The 15611-nt window shown below is 38.5% G+C and overlaps 1 protein-coding gene across 1 annotated transcript in view; it reads right to left on the bottom strand.

Moving 5' to 3' along the window:
- The window catches only part of CRADD (CASP2 and RIPK1 domain containing adaptor with death domain), a 209270-nt gene that overhangs the window by 521 nt on the left and 193138 nt on the right, over nt 1-15611 (bottom strand). The gene's annotated exons all lie outside the window — the stretch shown is intronic.

Genomic DNA, 15611 nt, shown 5'->3' with positions numbered 1-15611 from the left:
CATTTATGTGAATGTTCATTACCGAAATCCTGAAAACAAAAGAGGAAAACTAGATATCCAATCTGAGAACCCCTTTGCGACAATCTCACCTGTTTCCTTTTGGTCCAGGTTAGGATGGCATCACAAATGCCATCTGTTTGTGCTGCTGTTGTTGTCAGGGATAATGTCTGACCATCTTCTCAAGAGGGTGAACAGAGAGTTCCAGGGACTTTTCTGAGCACCTTAGTGGGGCCCAGGACCCTCTGGCTCTGACCTGTAGGTGCCTACACAGGAGCAACAACTAGTGGTGTAGACTGGCAGACTAAACAGAACAGCAACTCCCCGCTGATCAGCCCCAACAATGCCAAAGAAAAGTTGTAGTTCGAAGGAAACGGAGCCAAAAGGAGGAAAAGGAAGACATAGATCGAGGTAGCAGAAAGTGAGAAGTGCTGAGTGTGCTATGACTAGTGACCAGTGCTGGCCCAGAAGGAGAGTCCACAACCTGGCAGAGGACCAAGAAGAGGAGAAAGCCTGTGTGTTCAGGAACACGGAGTGAAGCTCTTCTGCCAAAGGAACAGGTGACTTCTGGTAGGCTGAGGCCTAGTCAGCCATAGGCTATTTACACACAGCCACAGGGGAAGAAGGACCCAGCCCAGCCTTGCACATGAGAAAGAGGAGCCCATGGGAAGGCAAGGAGACAAATGTGTTCTCAGTAGAGGAGACTCTAAGTGCAAAGATCCAGAAGTGGGATAACAAGGCTATCTTATCTATTCAAGGAAGTGAAAGAAGTTCAGGAGGCAGGGAGAGAGATGGACAGGGACCGAAAACACCAACAAGGATTGCACCTATGCTGGTTACTGGGGAGGACACTAGGAGAAGTGCCATTTCTATCCTTCTTGCTGTAGTACCTTGGGCACACACCATACTGCACTGACTTTGTAGCAGTTGGGATGATCCTTTTCACTTCATGCTCACCTTAAAGGTGACTCATGAATCCACACCAAGGGGCCTACTAGGAAAACAGGCATTTCCAACCAAACATGCTTTCCACTGCAGTTTGCTAGGACCGCAAGTCCTCTGTTATATGTATGACTGTTAACTACATGTTCTGCTGTTTGTCAGAATTGCAGTAATAAAATGACTAGGTTGTCATTAGAACAACATTGATTATACTGACCAATATTTTATGCTAATTACAAGGATTTTTATGGGGGGTCGGAAAGATAGCACAGAGGTAGAGCATTTGCCTTGCATGCAGGAGGACAGTGGTTTGAATCCCGGCATTCCATATGGTCCCCCAAGCCGACCGGGGGAAATTTCTGAACATAGAGCCAAGAGTAGCCCCTGAGCACTGCTGGGTGTGACCCTCCCCACAAAAAAGACCCCCAAAAATAAAACAAGGATTTTTATAGGCTTTATAAAATATTTGCTCATTAAACAGACTCAAGCCACATAAAAAAGGACAAAGACAAATTATTGTATTTACTGTTGGAAAATATCATTCTAGACATCTCTGGACATACTGTTAGAAGGATCATAAAATAACTTTATATTTTCTCCAACAAAACTTATTTAACTTGATTGCATGTAAGATAGGAAAAAAAGTCGAGAAATTAAATGGCTTTTTGAACTGCTATAAAATACACACACAATACTGAGAAAAATATGAAAGTGCAAGTGGTAACTATATCTTTTATTATTATATCATTGCTCGATAATCAATATTTTTAATTTCCTCTCTTTCATTCCTTCTGACTTTTTCTCATATCATTTTAATCTTGTCTCATACTTAACATTTATATTTTTCTATAGTAATTCCTCAAATTATTTAATAACAGTAACACATTTTATTTTTAAAAATTTAGCTATATCCATATATATATATATATTTTATAAAAAAATACTTCCTTAACCTCCCAAGCAGTGCTCAGAGCCAGGAGTCCTTTCCCAATGATTCCCACTCTGACAGGCCAGCAGTTCATTGAGAATACAGTGCTGATAGAGCTAGCTAGTGCTAGGGAGCACTAAGGTATTGAAAGGCTCCCATTCCTGCCAATATTGTGTATAACCTCCAGAATTAAACTCAGTGATGTATGGAGGATTATGAGGTAACAAAAATGAAACTGAGGGATTGGCTTATGTAAAGCAAGAGCCCTAACCTTTATCATCTCTCTTACCCCATATTCAATTAATTTCCTTGGCTCTTTAATATGTAATTTAATAACTGCATTCTAGAGCTGAGGAAGTGGCTTAAAGGTCAAAGAGTTTGCATTGCATGTGGGAGTCTCAGCACCATATGGTCTCCAGACACTGCAGGTAACCACTTTGCCCATCCCCCCACCCGATAAATTAAAGCAAAAAAGAAAATCTCATTCCGCTTCACATCATTATGCTAGCTCTTATGAAAGAAAATAACAAGAAAAGTTGAGTGATGGTGACTGGTCCAGTCTTTACAGAAAATAGTATAGAGATTTAACAAATATTAAAAATAGATAAATTATCTTTCAACACCCTGCAATTCTATTCCTATCCCCAAAATACTAATTTGCAAAGATTCATGCACATTTCAATTTATTGCAGCATTATATATAATAGCTCAGATCTGGAAATGATTCAAGTTTCTAATGACAGATAAGTTGACAAAGAAGATGTAGTGTACACACACACACACACACACACACACACACACACACACACAGCTCAGTTATAAGAAAAGATAAAGCCATGCTTTTTGGGATAATAGTTAAGGATGGATCACATAAATAAAATAAAATTCACATAAATTTAATTAATAGGTTAAGGTGGCATACTAAGTTAAATACATTAGGAGAAATACATATATTGAATTACCTTTCTCATACATGGGATATTTAAAAAAAGGCAAGAGAAACAAACAGATAAACACAAGACCTTGGACTCTGACCCTAGTACTGAAGTTACCAAAGAGGAAGGGGAGAAAGGGATTAAATGATGGAGGAGTCCATGGGAGTTGGGAGAAGGATATTGATAACTTTGCTGGTAGGCAAGGTATTGAGACTTATATTTTACTTGGTTTTGTTTTTTGGGCTATACCTGGCAATTCTCAAGGGATACTCCTGGCTCTGTGTTGGGGACTGTTTGGAATAATTAAAAAGCCCTCTCACTAATCAAAATGGAGTCTCTGAAAGTCTGAGGCAAAGTGCTTAAGTGACAAGCTGCATGCAAGTAGATGTGGCCTTTTTGCCCTTGGACCCAAAGAAATAGAAATAGCCTAGAGCTAGGGAGTCACTAGGTTCCAAGATATCCTTGTAAAGACAGGGGTCAAAAGGCCCAAACTGAGATTAGATTTTGTATTTTGTTGCTCAAAGATAATGTGGACCTCTTGACTGATGATAATCTTATTAACCTTGGAAAATCAAGATGTTCCCGTGGAAAGTTACAGCCATTCCTATTGCGCCTCGCCCCTACTCTCTTTGTTTTGCATTGTCTATAAAAGGTCTATTTTTCCCTTTATTAAATGGACTCCTGATCGGAACCCTTCGTCTCGAGTCTCTTTATTTCCCAGTCCCTCTTCTATTTCAGGCCGGATTCCTCTTCGAGAACTGCGAATTACTGACGTGGTCCCCAGCTTTACCCGCTGGTCGGGGTCCCTGGTGGGCCACAGCTCTGCACTAAGGAATTATATTACTGAGTTTTTTTTATATATTATATATATATGTATATATTTTATATTATATATAATATATATTAAATATATATATTTATATATTTTATATATATATATATATATATATATCTTGGTGGATCATATGGAATGCCAGGGATCGAACCTGGGTTGTCCACAAGGCAAATACTCTACCCTACTATACAATTGCTTCAGCCAGAAATGTATTTTAAAGAGATGTGAAATTGTACCCCTAAAACATACATTGTCTGTAATGTCAATAAGACTATTAAAATGAATAAGATGGGATTATCACATGACCCATTTTTTTTTTTTTTTTTTGGTTTTTTGGGCCACACCCGTTTGACGCTCAAAGGTTACTCCTGGCTATGTGCTCAGAAATCGCCCCTGGCTTGGGGGGACCATATGGGACGCCGGGGGATCGAACCGCGGTCCGTTCCTTGGTAGCGCTTACAAGGCAGACACCTTATCTCTAGCGCCACCTTCCCGGCCCCCCATTTTTGTATTATAGACTCTAAAAAACTGAAAACAATGACTTGAAAAGATATTGGTATATCTAGCATGAGAGTCTATTTGCTCATGGGAGTCAAAAAGAGCAAGCAACCCAAGGGCTTATCAAGCTATAAAAAGACACACTAAACATATATAAATATCTATAAGAGCACCATTCAACTTTAAAAAGAAGAAAATTCTAACATGTTACAAAATGAACGACTCTTGACATCATGTTAAGTGAAGGGCACCAATCACAAATGAACACATGTTCTGATTCCACATATTCAAGATGTTGAATGGAGCTAAATTCATAGACATATGGAGAAGAACAATGGCTGCCAGGAGCAGAAAGACAAGGCTAGTGAGGAGTTTTCAATGGGTACAAATATTCAGTGTCCCAAGATGGAAAGAGCTCTGGGGTTGATTTTACAATGGCATATAACACTATGGAAGTTAAATGTGCTAAAACATGGCAAGTTTCATGTTGTATATATTGAACCACATTTTTAAAATAATAGATAAGAGAATTTCAGTGTTTCATCACAGCTACAATAAATTATTTATTTTAAATTTTATTTCTTTGTTCTTCTCTAGCATGAGCTACTAAAGACCAGGAATATTATTATGTAGTGACTATTGACAGTTTTTATTTTGTTCATTTCTCAGTGGTAATATTTTCAAATAATTTTTTACAACATCCGCTTTCACCATGCTCATATTTTATAATTGGGGTGGTGGGGTGCTTGAAGCAGGGTCAGCTGCATGCAAAGAAAGCACCTGAAACCCTGTATTTTCTCTCCAGCCCAATGTTACTCATACTTAACATGACCATTTCTCCCCAGAACCTTCTTTTACCCTCTCACAGTAGATTGGTATCTCCTTGGCTCTTGGCTCATTTTTACTGGGGACCAGCTACCTTTTTGCCTCCGAGGTACAATAAGACCAGCCATTATTTTCTATGTAGTGCATAGTGCATCACAGATGAGAGGAGAACTCACCTTTTGTTGGTGCCCTGGTGCTCTTCTTTTTATTGGAAGCTGATTAAGTCTGCTTTGTAAGTTAAAGTATGTCACAATTTTGTTCTCTCTTCCAAGCCCAGTACAGGGGCAAGAATTGCTGGGGCCTAGGCCCAGGAGCATAAAGTGGTTCTCGACATTTGCCAAAGGTTGCTGGCTCTAACCTCTTTGGCTGGCATCTCAGAATATCATCAATGTTAGCAGCAATCCTTTGGATTCCATCCCTTTCCCAGGGGATTCCTTCCTTGCCTGCCACTTTTTCAAATGCATGGTAGGAAGTTACATTCAACTCTTCGAGTGGGTGCTACTGGTTAATGTTTTGTGTTTAACAGGTTTTTTGTTTGTTTGTTTGTTTGCTTTTGGTTCAGTTGAGTGTTGGGAAAGGAGCATCTGTGATTTGGCTCCAGGGTCATCATTCTGGTTGCGAGCCAATGATTAATGTAACATATTCTCTGAGTCAATTATTTGGGCATGAAGACAGAACCCCTTGTTCTGAGAAATAATCACAGAGAACAATCTGGTCTGCTCAGAGAGGTGGAGAAATAAACTGGTCTTTCTGAAACTGATTTCAAGGATGATGAAGTGACAGCCTACCCCAAATAACAAGGCCGGGTTGCAAAATACAAGTAAATCATACTTACTGTAATAGAAAACTTGATTTGATGCACAAGTCCAGGGAAGGTCAACAACATGCAGTTAGCAGTAATTGAGTTCTCAGCAAATTAAAAGGTGGGCGGGTGGAAGGACACAGCTCAGAGTGAGAAACTGGCAGGCCCAAGTACTATGTAAATTTGGATTATCTACCAGTTAAGCCATATAATAGTGTGGGGCAAACCATTTAGTCTCTCTTATTTTGTTTTCTTATTTGTAAAAGGTAAAACCCAGGACACATCCAAGGCCTACTTTTGATAGAACATGATATGCTATCTTTTAAAAATGCAATTTTGTTATTTTTCTACTGAATTTATATCTCCTGACATGTTACCAACCATTATTCATTTCTTATTGCATCATCTGCCCTCTCAGAAACAAGGCTTGGAAGGGTTAGCAAAAAAAAATTTTTTTGGCTGTTTTTTTTCCTGCTTTTTAAGGATCTCTCATGGAAAGTTACCCTATGCAGTGAATTGACGGAGTATGTGTTTTCAAAACAGCATAAAATCTTTAAAAGTTCTTGTTACAGGGCCCGGAGAGATAGCACAGCGGCGTTTGCCTTGCAAGCAGCCGATCCAGGACCAAAGGTGGTTGGTTCGAATCCCGGTGTCCCATATGGTCCCCCATGCCTGCCAGGAGCTATTTCTGAGCAGACAGCCAGGAGTAACCCCTGAGCATCGCCGGGTGTGACCCCCCCCCCCAAAAAAAAAAAAAAGTTCTTGTTACAACTTGCTGGGGCATTCATATTTCTCCTATATTTGCATAGATTTGACTCAGTGCCAATAATCTGTCCTTAAACATCGTGTTTAAAAAGAACATCCAGCTTCCTAGTTCTAGACCAGCTGGCCCCTCTGTCTAGATTATTATGCTTCTGATTTTTCCACCAATTGCTACTTCTCTGTGAATAGATTCCCTGGCTCCAAAAGATCTTTATTTTAAATACATATCCTAGTCAACTCTGAGAGTCCTCTTCTCCACATATCACACCTTCAAGTATATTACATACATTATTATTTGTTATTACTATGGCTTTCATCATGCACACTCATTCCATCTTTACTAAAATGAAAACTTCTCACAGTCAGGAGAACCTCCATGGTTTTGTTTAACAATATCTTCAAGGTATTCAAAATAGTATAACACCTATTGTCAAACTCACTGCATATTACTGGATACATGAACAGATTAAATAATTCTATAGGTATTGTTAGCAACTACTCTTATATTTAGTCAACATTTATATGTTAAAAAACAAAGAATTTCTAGTGCATAATTTGAGACTGAATAAACAATTTTAAAGTAGTGAGTCTATAATATTAAAACAGTGTCAAAGTTATTGGTCAGAATCTAATCACTTTCTAGTTACTTCTCTCTCCCACATCCATATTTAGAGAGTGAGAAAGACCCAGAGATCCCAGAAAGTCATCTGGGTGACAAGTATTACAATGAAGCCTGATCTTGGACTCTCCAGACCTCAGTACCTACAGAGAATAAAAAGAAGCACATGACCATTTCTGCCTCTCTGAAGCTCTAACAATTATTTAATAACATTGACTTTAAACAGATTCAATCTGATATCTGTAAAGGAATGAATGGCATGTGCTTTCTTATGATTTTTTTCCTCTGCTAAATTCAATGGAGTGGGGATGCTAAGGGTCTTCTGGAGGTATTAGGAAATTAGAAATGTGAACAGCTAAGACCACTTCATCCTGACAGAAACAAAAAGTACTGAGGGTGAGTGGACTGTCTCATGATGCATAGCCTACATTGGCTCTAACTCAAGCAACTCAGTTCAACTTACTCTCAGCCCTGTCTCCTATCCTGGGTTGTACACTTATGCTACAGAGAGCAGACAGAAAAGGAGACACCTAGTCCTCAAAGGGCACCAAACATCAGAAGTAGTCCCAAAGAATTCATCCTGGTGTGTCTGAGCACTAATGCTCATGATAGAATGAAATGGCAAAGCAATTGAGCATCATACTACAGCAACTAATGATTCTGAGAGATAACACAGGGGACAGGGATTGAATAAAAGAAAAGCAATTCCCAAGAAATAAGGAAAAGTATTCTGTTAGAGAACAGCCCAACAAGAAACAACAAGGAACACGAAGTCATAAAAGGAGAGCATTATGTTCAGATAATCAAAACACAAAACAAGATTTAAAAAAAAAAAAGGTTAAAAATCATATTAAAATGATCTATGGAGGGCCGGCGCAATAGCTCAGCAGTAGGGCACTTGCTTTGCACACAGCCGACTCAGTACTGACCTTGGTTCAATCCCTGGCATCTCATATGGTCCCCCGAGCCTGCCAGAAGCAATTTCTGAGCACAGAGCCTGGAGTAATCCCTGAGGGCCAATGAATGTGGCCCCAAAACACCAAAATGAATAAATAAATAAATAAATAAAAATGCAGTTAAAAAAAAGATCTGCAGAGAACCAAAGCAGCATTATCATAAATTAATAAATCAGAAACACCAAAAATTGAATTCACAGTTACTAAATAAAAATAAATTTACAAAGAGAAAAGAATCATTGCACAGAATTAAAATCATAAACCTATATTCAGAAAAGACTTGAGATAATTAGATATTAGAGATAAAATTCAAGGCAATTAGAGGAAAAGGATAGATATGTAGGAAAGAAAAACATACCGTTAAAAAGTGTGGCTCTTGGGGCCGGGCGGTGGCGCTAAAGGTAAGGTGCCTGCCTTCCCTGCGCTAGCCTTGGACGGACCGCGGTTCGATCCCCCGGTGTCCCATATGGTCCCCCAAGCCAGGAGCAACTTCTGAGCGCATAGCCAGGAGTAACCCCTGAGCGTCACCGGGTGTGGCCCAAAAACCAAAAAAAAAAAAAAAAAAAAAAAAAAAAAGTGTGGCTCTTTCCCCCTGACTCTGTTGCTGCGCCGCCATCATGAACGACACGGTCACCATCCGCAACAGGAAATTCATGACCAACGGACTGCTACAGCGGAAGCAGATGGACACTGATGTCCTACACCCTGGCAAGGCCACCGTGCCAAAGACGGAAATTCAAGAGAAATTGGCAAAATGTACAAGAGCACCCCAGACGTTATCTTCGTAATCGGGTTCAGGACCCATTTTGGTGGCGGCAAGACGACTGGCTTCGGCATAATTTATGATTCCTTGGACCACACGATAGAAGAATGAGCCCAAGCATAGATTGACGAGACACGGCCTGTACGAGAAGAAGGAAACTTTGAGGAAGCAGCGGAAGGAGCACAAGAACAGGATGAAGAAAGTCAGGGGAACCGCCAGAAGAAGTAAAGATTCTGTAGTGACTTATATGATGATTGTGCAGATTTTTTTCACGAGGATGAATAAATTGTAAAAAAATGAAAAACAAAAAAAAAGTGTGTGGGCAGGGCTGGAGTAAGAGTACAATGGATAGGGTGCTTGCCATACACATGGCTGACTTAGGTTTCATCCCTCCTGCTTCATATTGGTTCCTTGAACACCTCCAGGAATGCAGAGCCAGAAATAAACCCTGAGCCCCACTAGGTTGGTCCAAAAAGCCAAAATAAAAAAGTGAATAGGTAGCCCTGATGAAGAAAACTCAACCCAGAGTACTTAAAGATCTTAAACAAGAAAATATCCACTGGGGCCGGGTAGGTGGCGCTAGAGATAAGGTGTCTGCCTTGCAAGCGCTAGCCAAGAAAGGACTGCGGTTCGATCCCCCAGCTTCCCATATGGTCTCCCCAAGCCAGGGACAATTTCTGAGCGCTTAGCCAGGAGTAACCCCTGAGCATCAAATGGGTGTGGCCCAAAAAACAAAAACAAAAACAAAAAGACCAAACAAACAAAAAAAATCCATAATAAGGATCAACAACAGAATGTCTAAGTTAAAGAAACATACCATTTTAGGAAAAGTCTGACACAATATAAAACATTGCAAGGTACTATTGGCAAATAACTTAATTTCAGGAGCACTGTCTGCTGTCTACACTATAGCCTGCAATACTCTCCACCTTATAATTTTATAAATATAACTATTTAAAATAATAATTTAATTTCATTACTAAAACCAATTCTTCTAGCACAAAAGCAAGTTACTAATGAGAAAAACTTGGGGAGAGTCATTCAGAATTTTTAACATAAATATAATAAAGCAAGATCTCTAAGAGTCTAAAGTGAAAAATAGTCTAAGACCATTATTCTTTGTCAAGATGACTTTAAAATGTAAGGTAATCAGATATTCTTGAGCATGAAAATAATTTAAGAAGCCAGCTTTTGAGACTCTCTCTAAAAGTCTTGACAAGTTATAGTTGGTACAATAAATAAAATGCAAATATCAACCATGGTAAAACAATGATGGGTAAATAGAAACAGATTGCTTCAGATGTTTACAGAGATCTTTTTTTTTATTTTAAGAACATTTTTATTTGAAGAGAACCCTATTTATAAATTTATTCATAGTTAAGTTTTAGACATACAATATTGCAACACCAATTCTACCATCAGTGTGAACATCCCTCCACCAGTCAATATTCCCAGAGTCCATACTATGCCACAATCCTCTTCCCTATCTTGCCATCATAACTTTTTTTAAGTTTAGTTGTTAAAATTTGGTTCTCATGAATCCATTGTTGTTTACCCTGTAGCTTGGATATTTAATTCTGTCCTTTAACACCAGCAATGCATTTAAGTCCCCTTGGTCTCTATTCCCCTGTTATTTCACATGTCTTTCTCCTCCAATCAATTTCTTTTCTTCTCCTCACTATACTGAGGTCTAGAGTGTTCCAGACAACCACCATTTAAACTATTGTATTACCTCATGCAGTTGCTCTAAATATCACATATGAGATATCATAATGTTTTTATCCTTCTTCTGGTACACTTCATTGAATTTGATCTCTTAAAGCTGAATAAACACACTCAAAACAGATCTGCGTTTTCATCTGATCACCATGTGACAACAATTCTAAGCAATGCAAATGAAAACTATGTCCCTTCTTTCTAAGGTAAAATACTCCTCTGTCACACACACGGTTGCCCCAAAGCCCCTTAAGCTGCTTCTTGACATCAAGTAGCAAAATCTGGAGACATCTTGAGTACCCAAGAACAGTTGGGTGGGAAAGAGACTGTGCCATAGCTATACAATGAAATACTACTTGGCTTTCAGGGGAAATATGCAATTTCTACTGAATTTTAAGAGCAGTTCTATGAAAATGGACTCTTTCTTTCCCCATTTAAAAACTATGGACATTAAAAATAAAAAAAACTATGGACATTAAGAACAAAAGCTATAATCAGTAAGTTGAAGAAGAAAATTGACTGCTAATCAGAATCAACTTGTCTGTTATTTTAAAGCAGAGATCAAATAAGATTATCTTTGATTATACTATGTGGGCCCATCCAAAATGTTTTGATTTCTTTTATAATCTGAAGTAAAAAAAAGGAAGCAAGCCCAAGAAAGTGTGTGAAGATATAACTAATATATTATCTTTAATTCATAACAAGATATAATTGTTAATATTTTTGTGTGTGGGCCACATCTGGCAGTGTTCAGGGGTTACTCCTGACTTTGCTCTCAGGAATTACTCCTGGTGGGCTCTGGGAACCATATGGGATGCTGAGGATCAAACCCAGGTTGGCCTTGTGCAAGGCAAACACCCTCTCTTCAGCCTCTATTGCTAATATTTTTTATGAAGTATTCACAAAGGCAGAGAGCCCCTAGCCCTTGATCAAGTGCTGTTTTGCTGTTTCTAATATTTCTCAGTCACAAATCCACTAGCATATGGCGAACATTACTTGGCTTACTGAAACAGTACTTTAAAACTACCTTTTGAAATTAAAAACAGAGCCCAGATGCTCAAAGACAACTGTGTTGGCAGTTACCCAGAGTAGATAGATAACTCATACACATTTTCAATATTAATAATAACATTGTTTTTTCACAGGCAATTAGCAAGCAAAATAGAAGATTCTTTAATACGAATGTTCCATTCTATGGATACATTTTTTTACTTTTTCCTATTTTTTTCAAATAGGAACAAAAAAGTCTTTCATTACTTTATTTATAACTTATGATCTCCAAGTCATTTTTAAATGTTTGTCACTTTGATTTTCAAGATCCAATTTATAAATATTTAAAATCTCCAAACCAAAGAAAACAAGCCAACTCCATGGTCTGTTGATATTATCTTGGCCGCTTCTTTCTGGGTAATAAAGAATAGCATCAAGAGTTTTGATTGCATATTATAAATTACAAAATGATGCTCAATAAAATGTGTTTCTTATCAACTTAAACTTGCCTAGAAGAAGCTAGACACAACACTAATCTTCAAAACAAACTTTCAGTATCATTTGGCAACCTAAGGAGAGAGAGAAGGCAGACTTTTCATTTTCTGCTTTCTCTCAAAGGACAATAAATGTGATGAGTGACATTATCAAGTATCCAAACAATTTCAATAGATGGATAGACTGGTCCTAGCAAGAGCCAATGGAGGCAGGTGGGGAGAAATAAATGTGACATTCTTTCATGTTTAGAAAAATCAATCCCAGGCCGGGCGGTGGCGCTAAAGGTAAGGTGCCTGCCTTGCCTGCGCTAGCCTTGGATGGACCGCAGTTCGATCCCCTGGTGTCCCATATGGTCCCCCAAGCCAGGAGCAACTTCTGAGCACATAGCCAGGAGTAACTCCTGAGCGTTACCGGGTGTGGCCCAAAAACCAAAAAAAAAAAAAAAAGAAAAGAAAAATCAATCCCAAAAGTACAGAATAGTTTTATACCTGCCTTCTGTGTAGTTCAGGAAGACAAATTAAGATGTTATAAATGACTGTAAATATAATACTGAGCCTAGCAAAATGAAGAAGCACAACCTTAGCTTTAAGCTAATAGCTAGGTGAAAGGGAGATGACAGTCTCACAGAAATAACATCAGCCAAATAGACCATATTAAACACTCAAATGTATAATATGGCCAGTCACTAGATCTGCCCAAATTGGTTAATGTGATCATTTGAATTCAGTGCCAAAGCACTGAATCTGGCCACTACTATAGGGAACTAGAAGCTTTGGGAATCCAGGAACTCAATCTTAGTCATAGCACAAAGCTGGCAACAGCACCTGAGATATAAGCAGGTTCCAACCCTCAATTTAGAAGCAAACCTATGGGGCGGCTGGTTTTGTGCAGGAAACACACTGTAAGATGTCACCGGATATGAGACTGACTAACAGGCATGGAGCAAGCAAAGCTAAGCATAGCAGATCTAGCTGAAGAATTTTGTGATTCTTAACAAAACTAATTTTTTAGACTTTGCATGCTTCCAATTGTTGTAGCTAAGGGAGACTTCTGTAACAATTTAGGTAATTTTTCATGAAATGCAGGTTTTATAAGGATGGAGACATTCATTCAGCAAAAACTAATTGAGGCCTAACTATGTTGCTACGAATATTTCAATGCTAACAATAAGGTAGGGAGTAAATTGAGCTACTGTGTAAATTGCAGTTTGTAAGGCATCTTTCTGGAACAAGGCGTTCTGTAAGGCTTGGGCAATATCTACCTACCCTTATTTCTTTTACAAATGAAGAAACAGAATTAAGGGTTTTAAAATCACTTGCTTATACTCACAATTAATTGGTGATGGAGCTTGGGAAGAGAATTCGAGCTTATAGTTGCAAGTGGAAATTCTCCATTTGGGAATATGTTTATAATGAGAGGCTCTCAGAAATAAGATATTATTAATAAATAGCCTTTGAATATCTTGTTTAATCTTCAATAAAGATTTTGGGGGCTGGAGTGACAAAAAAGCAAGCAGGGCATTTGCTTTGCATGTGGCCCACCAGGTTTGATCCCCAGCATCCCATATGGTTCCCTAAGCTAGCTAGAAGCAATTCCTGAGTTCACAGCCAGAAGTAACCCTGATTATCCATAGAGGAGACCATCCCCCATCAAATTCCCACATTTTCCAAATTCTATTTTTTCCTTAAATGTATATGCATGTATATATTATAAGCATACATGTAAATGGAAATAAAAGTTCAACAAAACAAGAAATATTTCTTTATTATATACATTGCCATATTTTTTAATCTTGATTAGCAACCTCTAAGGTAGACCAACCTGAAGTGTGATGAATACCAATTGAGTGGACATTCATTTAGCCAGCTAACTTCTACTCAACAATCAGCTCAGCATCACCTCTCTAGAGGGGCCTTCCAGGATTCTTCCAAGCATAATAAACCAGGTCCATTACTGTAGCAGCCACGAGTAAGAATAAGGACTTGGGGAAGGGGCAGATTAAGTTGAAGACAGGTGGCATTTAAGGCCCAACCTAAGCACTACCTGGAAGCAGAGGTTCCTTAAAGACCAGGGTAAAAAGACAGAATTTCGGGGCACAAAGTACTTTCTGGCACATCCTCAGTACTCCATCAGCAATTTGGTGAAGAACTGACTCTGAAAGCACATGCAAGAGCCAGTCCACCAAAGACCACATACTGGTAGTCAATGGATTGAATTTGGTCCAGAGATGGGCTTGGCCATCCCCCAAACTATAGAAACAATACATGAGATTTACATGAAGGTTTCATAGAACTCCAGATTATAGGTTTTGCTTGTTGACTCACTTGAATTGTCCTCATGCCAATAATAGAAAATAAATACCAGTATTAAAACACTTTTTTGGTGTATCCATTGGCACTTGAATAATACCATTTTGCACAGATGGCGTCTGGATAAACTTGGAAACAATGCTGTGGAAAATTATTCAAATGCTGTATTGGTTTCAATGTTTTTTTTTTAATTGTTAAGATATAAAGGTGATGCATGAATACTATCTTTCTATAACTACATCACCAAGTATATTTAAAAATAAAAATTAACAAGTCAATTTAAATTCTTTTTTTTTGTTTGTATTTTTTTTGGGGGGGGGTCCATACCCAGTAATGCTCAGGGCTTACTTCTAGGCTCCATACTCAAGGATCATGGCGAGTTTTAGAGGACCTTACGGGGTTCTGAGGACTGAATCCAGATTGGCTGCATGCAAGACAATTATCCTACCTGCTCCACTACCTCTCTAGACCCACCAACTTAAAATCTTACAAAAAGGTGTGAAGGTATTAGAATAGTTAAATTATGAGAAAAAAAAAACCCTGCTGCCTAACTTCTGTATTCACTCTAAAGTTAAAGAAATGAAGAGAGTGTTATATTTAAGATTTTGTTTTTGTTTTTTGGGTCACACCGGGCGGCACTCAGGGGTTACTCCTGACTATGCTCAAAAATCGCTCCTGGCAGGCTCAGTGGACCTTATGGGATGCCAGGATTCGAACCACCATCTTTCAGCATGCAAGGCAAATACCCTGCCTCCATGCTTTCTCTCAGGCCCCAGATTTTTAGGATTTTTCAACAGGATGTGAAGCATGGATTCAGGTTCATCTTTCTATTTTTTAAACATAGATGTCTAATTGTTCCAATATCATTTGTTGAGAAAACCTATCATTTTCCCACTGATTACCTATTTACTATAGAGTTGGCTTAACTGTTCTTTCTGGGATCTGTTTTGGAGGAGTGATCTGTTTCTGTTAAAATCAACACATCATTTAACATAAAAAAATAGACAAGCAGATTTATGGAACAGACTAAAGTCCAGAAATAAATCTACACTTACATGGACAAACTGTTTTTGATCATTTTAGTGCATAATCAATACAGCAGAGAGTGGTCCCTCCAATTAATGATGCTGAAACAATTGTCATATTGAGACAGAGAGAGAGACAGAGAAATAGAGAGAAATAGAAAGAGAGAGAAAACTTCAATCTATACTTCTTATCAGTTACCAAAATCAACTTAAA

Source organism: Suncus etruscus, chromosome 11, assembly GCF_024139225.1.
Source record: "Suncus etruscus isolate mSunEtr1 chromosome 11, mSunEtr1.pri.cur, whole genome shotgun sequence".
Lineage (NCBI taxonomy): Eukaryota > Metazoa > Chordata > Mammalia > Eulipotyphla > Soricidae > Suncus > Suncus etruscus.
This window is presented reverse-complemented; position numbering and strand designations above follow the sequence as displayed.